This window comes from Camelus dromedarius, chromosome 19 (assembly GCF_036321535.1).
Source record: "Camelus dromedarius isolate mCamDro1 chromosome 19, mCamDro1.pat, whole genome shotgun sequence".
In the NCBI taxonomy this organism is placed as follows: Eukaryota; Metazoa; Chordata; class Mammalia; order Artiodactyla; family Camelidae; genus Camelus; species Camelus dromedarius.
Genome location: NC_087454.1, coordinates 32,639,193 through 32,652,903, shown reverse-complemented (window position 1 = coordinate 32,652,903; position 13,711 = coordinate 32,639,193). Strand labels below are relative to the sequence as shown.

General features: G+C 43.7%; 1 long non-coding RNA gene across 5 annotated transcripts in view; it reads right to left on the bottom strand.

The window, feature by feature from the left end:
• The window catches only part of LOC116147618 (uncharacterized), a 333,894-nt gene extending 320,183 nt beyond the window's left edge, over window positions 1-13,711 (bottom strand). For 3 of the 5 annotated variants that reach the window (XR_010376916.1, XR_010376915.1, XR_004131155.2), the window contains exons 1-3: window positions 11,415-11,533; window positions 10,716-10,997; window positions 5,039-6,103 (exon numbers count right to left, since the gene is read on the bottom strand). This is a non-coding gene — a long non-coding RNA (uncharacterized LOC116147618). The other 2 variants (XR_010376913.1, XR_010376914.1) reach the window with 2 other exon arrangements.

Here is a 13,711-nt window from a genome sequence, read left to right as displayed (position 1 = left end):
TGGGAATATTCTAATCGCTCAATTAAAAACTAATTCCCAGTCTTCCTGAATGGCAAATGGGCTTTCCCAGTGTCAGAATTATTTATCATTATTAGCTTCTAGGATGTGCTTTATCCTAACATTCTGCACAACATTCTCATATTGAGGGAAGAACGCAGCACTTTGTTTTTTTCAGTTCACGTGAGGTTATTTGCGATGCTTGTCCAGGATAAAATTCTTTCATCGCTAATGATTCCTTTTCTCCTTCTAGGAGAAAGATAAATCTACTGACAATTTCAGTGATGACAACATGGTGGTACTTGTCAGTAACCTGTTTGTGGCAGGTGTAGAGACCACGGCCACCACGCTGCGCTGGGGGATTCTGCTCATGATGTGATATCCGGAGATCCAGGGTACGTCTCCTGAGATTCAGAGCATCACCTGAAGGAGAGGAATCAGGAACCCCTTGGACTGGACAATATTGAATTCTAGAGCTACTCTGGATACCTTTCGTTTGTACCCTTGAGAATCGTTTGTACCTTTAGTATCCTGATGCTGTAAGAAAGTAGACTTGCCCTCTGAGCATCCTGAGATGGTCTGAAGGCATCACTCCATCCAGGTCCCCAGAGGCTCGGGGATAGAAGCAGTGCAGGGAAAAGATGATTCAGAACTCAGAGAGGACTTGGGTTTGATGTTCACGTTTAAAGACACAGCCCCCTCCCACCGCAGACCCTAACCGCTCTCCATCCTATGCAGAAAAGGTCCACGATGAGATTGCCCAAGTCGTCGGGTCCGCGCAGCCTCGAATTGCACACCGTGCTCAAATGCCATACACGGACGCTGTCATTCACGAAGTGCAGAGATTTGCCAACATCCTGCCCACAGGCTTGCCACGGGCAACAACCACGAATGTTCTATTTAGAAATTACTATATTCCAAAGGTAAGGGCTGGAGGCGAGGGGCAGGGGAGAGGGAAAGAACGTCAAAACGCTGCAGATGAACTGTCAGACAGTCTCCTTCCTCCTCCCTCCCCGGCCCCTCCCTCCTCCCCTCCCTCTTTCCCCCCTCCCTGTCTCCCTCTCTACGACCAACCACAGGTGACTGAGCGTCTTCATAGGTAACAGTGGCCTTTGCTCAGTGAAAAGACTTTAGAAGGCATTACTCTTCTTGTTACAGCTGAGGAAGCTGGGGTTCCGAGAGTGCAGGCAAGGCTAGTGTGTCAGGGAGCAGATTCTGGGTGAGGCGTGCCCCCCTTTAGGGCCCTGTGTCCAGCAGCACCTCCGGCCTTCACTTCCGCCTGCACACGGCGAGGCCCTCCGCTTCCGAGGACTGTGACACCCAGATGCAGCCTTGTGCTTTGACTGGTCAACTGAGGAGGTACAGATCTTTGCTAAAACTCAGCTGAAGGGAGGAAGTGGCATAAGGTAATGGTAGGCCCACGGCCCCGAGCCTTTTTCTTGACAGTCTGTTCATGGCTTCTGGGCCCACCTCTGCAGGCGGCCACCGGCCACTGGTTACATGGGCCCCCGTCCCCTGTACTTCCCCAGTGACTGGGGGGCTACATCCTTCTTTGGAGCGTCTCTTCCCAGCATGTATTAAGCACACTGATGAATGGAACTAATCAGGTTAGCAACTGCCGTGGGAAATCAAACCCCACGCTGTTAACACGTAGCAAATACGTGCCTAGAGTTTGTTCCCGGTTCTGAATCCAAGCCTTGTGTTTTTCACTAGGTACAGACTGAATATTCCACACTCAACCCCAAGCCTGAGCCACTCGGCTCCAGCTCCCTCCTCCGCATTCCTTCTAGAACACACCACTTCCAGCCAAGGTCACCGTACCTCTTTGGAGCCACCTCTTTAGGAAGCAGTTTCATCTCTGTCACTCATCACACTTTTACCCCTAGGGCACCGAGGTCATACCTTTGCTGAGCTCTGTACTTTGGGATCAGACCCAGTGGGAGACACCAGACACCTTCAACCCCGGGCACTTCCTGGATTCTGCTGGGAAGTTTATGAAGAAGAAAGCTTTCATGCCCTTTTCAGCAGGTAAGGCATCTTACTGGAGAAAGGTGACTTGAAAAATCTGGAGAGATCTGGACGTGCCTGAGGCCAGGGCTAAGGTTCTGGATTTTCCCACGTGGCCCTAACCTTCAGAGAGAGGGAAGTAGTCCTTTCCCCGGCTTTCACCAGGATGCAGGACAACAGGCGTTGGAAGGACGTTTCCTTAGGGAGTCCTGGATGACTCTCTGCGGCCGAGGCTAGGTACAGGGCCTCGGGAAGCCAGAGGGACAGCTAAGCAGGACAACGATGGGCAAACCCACGTCACTCCAACCGTTAAAGCTTTGCTTTATGACGTGTAAATACAGTGTTGCTCTGAGGGTTTCTTGAGGAGGGCAAGGCAGGGAAGTGAAAAGAGCTTCACATTAAAATTTGAAATCCACAGAACTAAATGAATGGATTCTATAGTTGCCTGGATTTCTAAGAATCTGAAATGAGTTCTCCATTTCTAGGAGTCTTAGCAAAACTACACCATGAGCTGTTTGCCATCTTTCTGCTTCTACAAACAAAGGTTTGGTCGTCACTCCAGAGACCCACTCAGTGATGGGTAAACAGCAGCCACCCCAAAATAGACCTCCTTTCCCCGCTGACAACTTACGGATACAGAGCGATACAAAGCTCGACCCCTTCCCCTAATTCTTGCCCACGTACTCAAGAGTGCAGGGGGTGGAGTAATGAAAACATACTCACCACTCCTTAAAATGAAAAACATCACATCACATCTGGAACAAGAGTTAAAAGCAATGAAAAATAATACACCTGTATTGGCAGTGTTTTGAACTCCATTTCTCTCAGCATTTCCTTGCATTATATTTTTGGGGGGGAAAAAAAGCCATGGAAACATAAACAGTGCTCTCTAGAGGGCACTTCAGCCATGTCTAACTCCAAACCCTCATTTTACAAGTGAAAAGATACGTACAGTTTCTTCCAGATTCCTTTACCGGCTCTTGGACTGACTGCTGCTAATATTTAGAGAAAAGAAATCACGTTCTCCACGACAGCCCTTCGCCCCCTGTGAACAATCATTATTTTTACTTTCTCTCTTGAGCTCTGACCAATACCACACCCAGGGCCTCCACGATTTCTCACACACCTGGGCCTGGGGACGTCTTTGGACCACGAGGCGGCAGCAACAGTCCCGATTCTGCCACAGTGACCCATCCTCAAAGGATTTTGCCCAGCTTATCTGAAGAATTCTAACCATCTCTAGTTATACTGGTTTCTTTTTTTTCCAGTTGTAGGAAATCTAGGAGTAGTCATCCTGTTTTTATCATAAACAAGTGGAAAAACTCCTAAAATACAATCATCTCAAAACTGTCACAATAAGAAAACATAATATAAAACCAATTCTGTGCCTCCACTGTGAGAGTGAAATTCTCCAAACACTCTAGTTGTCCTGAAGGCACTCCCTTCCCCAGTTATCCTGATCACTTATTACTTCCCGCGTTAAGATAAAGATTTTGCTCCTTAAAGGGTTTACCTAATCCAAATAAGCTCTTTCATTGGCCCCCGAGATCACGTCTAACTAATTTTGCATGTAGCATTTCTTTTTAAAATAAATTAAGATCGTTTACTACGTTTTCACCTACTTACCCTTAAGAGTAAACTAAAATGATGCGCACCGTGACTCCTCCCGTGAAACTGAGTTGAGCCCAAACACAGGGACACTGACTCACACCCGAAGCTGTTTTGTTTATCATCAGTTAGAGGACACCAGCGTCACCCGTTTCCTCCTGGGCGGGCGGGGAGATCTGTCCCCCAAAGCCAGCGTTGGTGTCCCTTCCACGGGCTTCCTCAACACCCTAGCATGGCTTGTGATACTGTGTTATAATCACCCGTTTCCTCTTCAGACCCACCTACGAGGCAGAAGCCGCCCAAGGGCAACAGACTCAGACCCAAGTTCAATCTGTCTTGACATTCAACACCAATTTGTGGATCGAATGGTTAGCTTTGACTTAATGAACACTTCTAGGCAGAGGCAGATAATATCCTTGGTCTTTCCCTCCCTAAAAATCTCACCTGGTTACGAGGCATAGTGAGGGTGGAGTCAATCCGTTCCTTGGAACCAACCAAACCAAACCAAAGGGCCAACCTGGGATACTTTCAAGGTGTTATAAAATAGCTACATTTGAATATTTTGCTGAACTTTAAAGTCTTCTGTGACTCAGTACGCTTGTGAGTTACCTTCCAAATTAAATACAGAAACAGAAAAAGAGACCCCTCTCCGGACTGTCTATGACATTTCACTGGAGGTACAGCAGGGTGGCAGATCATTTAGAGACTCCAGGAGCAGGAACGAAAGGGCCGGGTTAGGTCTTCTGAAGCCTTCAATAATGCTTCATTTCAACCAATATACTACCTTTGCTCTATAATGCAACCACAGAACTCATTAAATTTAAGCCAGAAAAAAAAAAAAGCCCCATATGTTTTAAGAAAGATTTGTAATAACCATTAAGACCCCAGTTGTTGGTAATAAAAACCAACCTAGAAGACTTCCTTCCTCAATTTTAACTCACTCCACTTTTCAGACACCTTGACATTTCCCCAGTTAATTCACATTTCAGAAATACTAACCAAGCACTCTTTTTTAAGTTTATTTTTATTTTTTTCATGGAGGTGCTGGGAATTGAACCCAGGACCTTGGGCTTGCCAAGCACGTGCTCTACCACTGAGCTAAACCCACCACCCCACCAAGCACTCTTCTTAAAGTGCTTCAGTGTGACCTTGTTTCCGGTCATACCTCTGGCCTCGGGTCTGAGACTCCCGACTTCATGCTCAGTGCTCCAGTCAGCCCTGTTTCTTCCTGCCCTAAATGCATCCCACCCCTGACTCACCCTCCCCCATCTCTGCCAGACTCACCTCCCATCCTTAGACGTAAAGCCCTCGCACAAAGGGGAGCCCTCCCTGATGGGCCACCTTTCCTCTGCGTTCTCACCACACACTTGGCTTCACCTGCCAGAACATTTTTCACATTAGAATGTTAATGTTAACGTTTGCTTACTTGCTTGTGTCCTTCATGGGAGCTTGTAAGGCAGAGTCTTCAGATGCATTTCATTTTGCATTTCCAGTCCTTCAGCTGGGGGGACAGAGCCCAGGTGGCTCACAAGAGGTTAACTGACTCGCACTTGGTGAAGGAGAAGAAATGGCATGTGGACGGCCTTTTTCTCTGTCTAGACAGTCTTCAGTTTTGGTCGGTTTAATAACCTTCCACCACGTCCCACCTCCCCAGGTCGTCGGGTATGTGCTGGGGCGTCACTGGCCAAGATGGAGCTCTTCCTTTTCTTCACGAGCCTCCTGCAGAAGTTCACCTTCCAGCCGCCCCCTGGGATCTCCCATCTGGACTTGGACATAACCCCGAACTTCAGCTTCCTCAATCGACCGATGCCTCACAAGATATGTGCTCTGCCCCGGACCTAGGCTCTGCACATGAGCTGTGGCCCCACTTCTCTGGGTTATCTTGTGATCCTCAGCACCGACTGTCCTGTTCTATGTCTTGCCAGCCATGGTCTTGGGCCAAGCCCTTTGGCTGTGTATCAGTGGTCAGCCACATCATCCCAGAGGGCTCTCTTGTCAAGTCAGAGTGAGTTCCTGTGCTAATCCCTGCAGTAAAGACCTCCATTCTGCCACTCTCCACGGCAGGACAGGTGAACAGAACACTTGACAAACAGAACCTTTACTTAGTGCCCAAGAGTTCTGTCCTTCAGTCTGAAACTGTCCTGTCCTTTTCCTCCAAAGCACATGAGACATCTAACAGTCACCAATCAATAGTTCCAGTTGTTGGAGCGGGGGGATGCTTTATAATGAATTGTCCTAGGGTGCCCATCAAAATTGCAGTGAAGAAAATTCAGCTCTTACATGAGGGTCCCAATCAACATAAGGCACTGGTTTCATTCATTGGTACAACCAAGATCGGGCTTGTGATGGTGACACTGGCTCATGAGTACAGACCACCTGTTGAGCTCAGAAAGGGATGCTCCTGCTTCTGACATAGCTGGAACTTGAAGAGCCTCCTCCCTTCTCTGTGTTCAGTGCTCTGAAGTCCCAGGAAAGGCATATGCAGGGGACCCTGTCAGCAGAATAAAGAAATCATTGTCAGTTCCCGAGACACAAAGCATCTTTAAGCCTTTATGAAGTCAAATTTCCCATCACCAACATAAATGCTTCTCCCCTGCTCTTATCTGACTCCTGTCAAAGCAAAGATTGCACTGGACAAGGTTAAACAGTTAAGGAAGACTTTATTTAAGGCTGCTGCAGTGGGGAAGGTATAGCTCAATTAATAGAGCGCCTGCTTAGCATGCGTTAGGTCCTGGGTTCAATCCCCTGTACCTCCATTTAAAAAAAAAAAGGAAATAAATCTAATTACCTCCCCGTCAACAATAACAACAATCAATAAACAACAACAACAATAAGAACGAAAAAAAAAAAAAAAGACTACTGCAATAGCATAGAGAGGCCAGAACTTAGTCTGAACGCAACTCCACTGAAACAAAGTGGGGAAGGGATTTTAAGCGTTGACGTGGGCTAGAGGGAAAAGTGCTGGAGGACACTAGTGGGGAGGGTGACCAAGGGGACACCGTGTCCGGCACACTGAGTTACTCCTTAGTTTGCAGATGTTCTTCTCTGACTCTGTCATCTGTGTTTGCTCACTAGAGCCCATTGAAGTTAGACTCCTACCCTCCCACAGGGCCTGGGAGAGAGGGCACCAACTTCCTTAGTGATTGCATTTCTATGAGGTGGCTCCTGGGTCCTTGAGAAAGACATCCCTGGGTTGTAAAAGTGGCAGATGGGGAACACACAGGTCCCCTGACTTCCCAGTGGAATGAAATGAAACCATAAGTGATAAAGAATTGGGGCCTGCTTATTTTGTTTAAACACTTTCAAGAGACAGCTGCATTTTCTGCATTGCCCTTAGTACATAATTGGTGTTCAATAATGTTACCAGTGAATTCTAAACCCAAAGTCAAAATCAATTAGTGGACTGCTTTTTCTTACAAAGGATTAATAGAAACAGCTTTGAGTAGAGATCAGGAAATCTGAGCTTTAATTCCAACCCTTTCAGTCTCCCATTTTTATGACTTTATGACTGCTACTGGCAGTGGCATACTTAGTGAATAAGATATTGGAAGCAAATAATTTTTAACGTCAATATGAGAAAATAATACTTAATAATCATAGAGCAAAATAAATAATAACTTTGATCCTTTGGTGAGTCTGATTTAATAATAATTTATATGAATAAACTGTCAAGTAACTAATAAACCTGAATAGAAGTGAAATGTCTGCAAAAGAAACAGAAATAGTAAATGATACCACTCATGGAATGTTTTGATTTCTTGGTTCATTCTTTAGTTTTAAAACAATGAATAAATAATAAATTTCATGTTAATTATCCAAATCCAATAAAACTGTTCATGTGTGAATAAATTTGCACTTATCAAACAAAAAATACTACATTTTGCTGTTTCACTATTTTAAATTTTATACGTTAAGTCACAGGCAATGTCAGAATTGAAGTAATTTGAGTTCTTTTTCTTAATGACTATGACTGCTGTGTTCTGATTTATACTGAATCTACTCTTGAAATGCAGGAATATATATGGGCCTGAGACAGAAAGTGCACTCCAAGTGAGTAAGAAAGATTCTGAACCCTTTGGAATGAATGCATATAGCTGATTCTATGTGTGTGTGTGTGTGTGTGTGTGTGTGCGCGTGCACGAGTGTTTGAGACAGAGAGAGAAGGAGAGAGATTGATTACGAGGACAACGCTGAGAGTTCTTTAAATTATCATCCACACAGGGAAAAAATGGTAAAGGAAAATAAAAATGTGCTAATTTGAGGCTTACATTCATATTATTAAAGTTCAAACAGTAATCACAGGAATTTTTTAGAATTTAGATCAATAATAGACTCCTTTCAGAGATGAGTATTTTATTACTAAGCCCATGACGATAATAAAAAGACTTTTAGCCCAGCTCTACCGTTATTTTTAAATCTCTAAAGACAATAAAGGAACTATTTGCAATGCTGCATTCTGGATGTTTCTAAGAAATAAAAAGTGATTTTCTCTAAAAAAGAATTCTGTGACTGCATCTTCCAGAATCCTGTGACTAGGGCTTCTAGTTTCCAATGCCATCTTCAAGAGCAACTGAGACTATAAACGGATGATGGCCAGAACACATATGATAATATATTTCAAAAAAAGACAGAAAAACAGTCTCAGTAAAAACTACTAGTTTGGGTTTGGTATGATTTCTTGTGTTGTATGTCTTCTGCTCTTCAAAACAAACAAACGAAAAACTAAAGCCTGGTTAGGATGATAATATTAACAATAACAACAACAGTAATAATAACAGCTAATTTTGAGTATTTATTATATACCAGGCACTGTTCTAACTCCCAGAAAAAAAATCCTATGTGGCCAATACTATATATCAGGTTATACCCTAACCTACAACCTACAGCTGCTGGAGCAATGAGCCTGGGAAGCCAAACCACACAGCCCCTGCTGCCATCAGCCCAGAAAGACCAGGACTTGGTCGATGACTGCCAGCTTCCTTATTTTTTCTGCACCCTTCCAACACAGGACCCACCAGAGAAAGCCCTAAGCCCCTCTCAATAGCCCACCTCCAGCTGTCCTGTGCTAATAGCTTCCAGTTAGAACCTACATGAAACCGTTCTTTTTTCCACCATATTCAAAGAAAAATTGTACCAGATGGAGTGAAACAGGCAAGGAAGAAGACTTTATTCAAGACTACTGCTACAGGAGAGAGAGACTGAACCCAACTCCTTCGAAACAAAAGGTTGGAGAGTGTTTTTAAGCACTCAGGTGAGCTAGTGGAAAAGTCCTGGAGGACACTGGTGGGGAAGCCGGTCAGTGCCATGGAAGAAGCCTTCTGTGTCCGCCAACTAAAGCTTATGAAATTGGGCTCCTACCCCTCACTGAGACTGGGAGTCAGGGGCCCTGTCTTTCTAGACTACATTTCAAAGGGACGGCTTTCAGGTTCTTGAGAAGGACATTCCTGGGTTGTAAAACTGGCAAGAGGTTGAGGAGATTTACACCTCCAGGAGCAGAGAAGGACATTTATAATTGCAAGTTTTCTTAAGTAATGCTCTAAGGAGAGGGAGGTCAGAAGCTGCAGTTGGGAAGACGCCTGTCCAAAGTTTAGTTGAGCAAAGAGTCATATTAACATCACCTTGGTCACTTATTATAAAGCTTTCCCACTGTCCTGCCTGCCTTTGCTTCCCTGCCAACTGCAAGTCATGCTGGCTGACTCCCCCTCTATACTAAGCTCCGAATAAACAGCCTTTTGGTCCTATTTTGTGAAGGCTGCAGTCTCCTAAAAGTACTCATTCTGACTTATACTTAGAAATCTGAGTTTAAATTAATTTGAATTTAAATTAATTCCTTGCTTTGAAGCTAGCCACATCTTATGTTTTGGTAGCTTTTGACTGCATAGTGCCTAATAACTGATTAAAATTCCTTATTCTTTCCAAAGTAAACTGGACTGTTCCTTTTCTTATCGTCATCTGGAGAAGTAAAGTGACAAAGATTCGCCCTCCGTAATTAAAGAGCAAAGTGCTGACTGGAGTCATAGAGAAGTCAGGGTGTTCAGGAGTCGCAGGCTTTGTTTTCTTATCTGAATCAGTTGATCCAAATTCAGCCCCCCCCCCCCCCCCCCCCCCCCCCCGGCAACTCGTTCCTAGTGGCTGGTGAGTCCTGACTCAGCCTTTAACTGCTGTAATTGGGCTTTCTTTCAGGACTCCCTGCCCTTCTTCCCTTAAGGGGGTTTTTAAGTAAGTATTGTTTTACATTCTTAGACAATAAAACAAACACATTTCTGAAATAGTTTGAACTCCATTCATCAGTGTTTCATTAGGAAAACCTGAGAATAAAAAGGCTCAAAAAAACACTACAAAGCTGTTCAGGGATCTCTTTGCCAATTCACAAATCAACATATTATTTCAATCTTTTGTCAGCTCTAAATGTTTTCATCATTTTACAAAGCGTTATTTCCATGCCATTGTTAACAATTAATGGAGACTATAGAAAAAATAAATACTGTTTGGTTTTTGTTAAGGGACCATTAGGCTATAGAACTAACTATAGCATATACGTCAGTGCTTCTCCAACTTTAATGTGAACCTCCCAGGGATTTGTCAAAATGCAAACTCTGATTCAGCAGATTTAGCGTGGGGTCCAGGATCGCACATTCCTAAACCTTTGTTCTTCCTCCATGCTCAGGCTGCTGGTTCATGGGCCACACCCTGAATGGCATCAACATACAGTTAGTCTGTTTGAAGACAGTACTCAGATTTTATATACATAGTCTATGGTCAGAAAAGTGTATGTATGTATACACATATTTTAAAAAAATCAAATACATAAAACCGGACTGGAAACACACCAGCTAAGAGATTTGGGGTCACAGGTGAGTTTTGTTTTCTTTCATTCCATTTTTCTTTTTCCTCGCCAAATAACATTTCTTCACATTTTCTTATAAATGTAACTTCTTCTGTTAACAGAAAGCTTTTTCTCTTCTCTTTTTCATGATTATTTTTTAAGCAAAAAAGCACAAGTGCTGGTGGCAGCCAACAAGAATAAGACCAGCAAGTGGAACATAATGACTCTCAAAGGTGACGGAGACTGTGGACAAAGGTTAAGGGGGGGTGACACTTGCCTGATCCACAGTGGTCACATGACGGTGATACGTGTCTCGTGGTCACTTGAGTGGTCCGCTGGCTTCCGAAGCCCTTGCTGTGATTCAACCACATGAACAGGTGTAGAGGACCAGGTTTCCGGTGAGGTGGAGGTCACACCAAAGAGACCCAGTTGTTCTCAGAGACTTCTTGATACTGAGGATGCCCAGGCTTCCCTTTGGATTCATTCCCAGGGCACTGCCAATTGGGAAAAGATTCCCCAGGCCCCTTACATAACAGGCATCTGCTTGGATCAGGAACATCTGTGAAGAAAGTTGAATAGGACTTTAACTTACTACTTTCTGCATCAGGGAGACATCTTTTAAAACTGACACAATACGGTAACTGCCTATACTTCAATTAAAAAAAAAAAAGAGGAAGGAAGGAAAACCTCCTTGAAAAAAAAGAAAATCTACAGACACATTATAGACAGTTAGCAGGGAGGCTGAGACGGCCTTTAAAAGTAAGTTTTACTTAAAAGAGAGAAAATTAGCCCAAACATATTTGGATGAAAGTAGTCTAGCTGACTTGAACCAGTACATTTTGACAGACAGGAGATAAAATGATAAGTAATTGTGCCTATTCTGTGTTTCTGAGAGGACAGGGCATCAGATATGAAAATCCTAGAAGGAAAACGAACTAACCTGACAGGTCCTAAAGTACACACTCCAAGCTCCTACCTGCCAAGGGGAGCCAAGCAGTCTGCGAAAACGCTTCCAAGATTGTCAAGTGTGGTGCATGCACCTTAGGCCTGAGGAACTCGGGATGAATCTTCTCACAAGCTGTTGGGGGCATTTCTAAAGAATTTAAGGAATGTATTTACTGATCCATTAAATGTTGGGGAAAGCTAGCATGCAGAAAATGCATTTCAGGAATGCAGGAAAAAAAAGTCAGTAAGAACCACTGGTTTGGGTTCTAGAAGATTTCTTGTGTTGTATGCCTTCTGCTGTTTTTCATTAAATAAAACCCTAAAGCCTGGCTAGGATGAAAGTGAACTATAACAATAACAACACCACGAATAATAATAATCGCTAACTTTGAGCATTGATTATATAGCAAGCACTGTTCTAAATATTTTTCATCTAACTTAATCCTAGGAAAAAGCTCTGTAAGGTTGATACCACTTATTATTCCTATTTAACAAAGGTCCCGGAGTCACAGAGGGCCAAAGCACCTGCCCAAAGTCACAGTCAGAGATGGAGTGGTTTTGAACCCAAGCAGCTCAACTCCTGAGTTTGCACCGTAGAGGAGGCAACGGGATGCGGAATGATGCTACCGTTTGGCGCCAACTTTCAAGAGGCTTTTCTTGTCTACACTCAAAGCTCAACCACGCGGGGCATATACGGACTCACATGAGCCAAACTTATTCAGTCAGGTCTGAAATGTGTTTGCCAAGAAGTTTAACCTCACATTGGCGCCAGGCAGGTTGTTGGAGGAAAAGGTAATTTGTTTTATGGGGCTTATGTTACCTTTTCTACCTAGCAAGCAGTTTGGAGCCCAGATGATGTCTGGGGCTTTATTCCTCTCTCTCAAGAGAAGGTCACCGCGGCCTGAGAACTGATGTTGGTAAGTCTCCAGCCCACAGGCCTTGCAGGACTTCGCGACATCAAGGTGATCTTAGTATTTCTCATAAACGTGAAGTCAGAAAACCCAGGGTGTCCTCACTCATCTTTGTGAGTCCTAGAAGTTAGTCCTAAAGACCATTCCCAAACTTTCAGGAAGGAGATGATCATATTCTTATCTACTTAGTAGGCATATGTAAGTAACCAGCTGTGTCTGAACACAAGCCACATGACCTCTGGGCCCAGGCTGGCTCATATGTAAAACAGGGGCATATCGCACCTGTCTTGTCTGCAGGAGGCAAGAGGTGGATCAGATGATCTTTGAAGGCATTTCAAACTCTAAACTGAAAATAAGGGGCAAAGGGAAAGGAGGGAGGGGGGTGTTCAATTGTTTACTCCTCAAAAGCCAGAGTCCCACTTTTTGTTAATTCACACAGTAACCAGATGCTGCTTCAGTTCATCAGATCATCTCTAGAGGGGGTGCTCAGCTCCTCCCACCCCTCCAAACCAGGCCCCACTACTAAAGGGTTAATAAAGACGGTGCTTAATAAAAAAATAAACAAACAAAATAAAAATGAGTTGTTTCAATAGCACCAGAAAAAAACTGTTTCTCAACAGCATCAGGAGAGATGTATTTTCAATCCAGTCTCGATAACAAATCTTATTAATAAGACAGTATGGACAAGAATAAGATATATAGTCATTTTATAGTAAACCATACATCTACCTTTACATCAGATGATTTATCTGAAGTAATTTAAACATTAAAATAATTAACAATTTCAAGGGGTGGGTATGGCTCAGTGGTAGCGCACATGCTTAGCATGCAGGAGATCCTGGGTTCAATCCCCAGTACCTCCATTTTAAAAAAGTAATAATTAAAAACCAATAGCACTTTAACTGAACTAAATTAGATACTTTGGGGTAAAGCCCTTTTAAATGGAGTTTCACCTGCAGAGCTCAGTTTCCTGTTTCCCTCCTTGTGTCCGTCCCTAACTCTTCTCTTTTCTTCCTAACACTATTAGATGTGAAGGGAAAAAAAGAAAAGAAAAACGTACACATCAGGAGAGTGACCAAAAAAAGATTTTGTTTACTTGCCACTTTGTTTTACATTTTATTTTCCCATTTCTCTTTACTTTCTTTTTTCAGTCTTAAGCCTCTCGCCCTATATACTCCCACCTCCCCTTTGCAAAGAGCAGATCTCAAAACTTCACTTCTGCTTTCAGGCTTTAAAGAGAAAAGGGGGAGGTAGAAAAGTTAACAGTTGAGAGGTTCTGCAAAGCAAAAATCAACAGCAGATTTTCTTAGTGCAAAATTCCCACGTTCTGCCACTTTGAAAATACCTTTCTTCCTCTCTTCTAAGGTCCCCAGACCGTCACAGTATTTAAGCCACAGGATTTAAGGAGGTAGTAAGT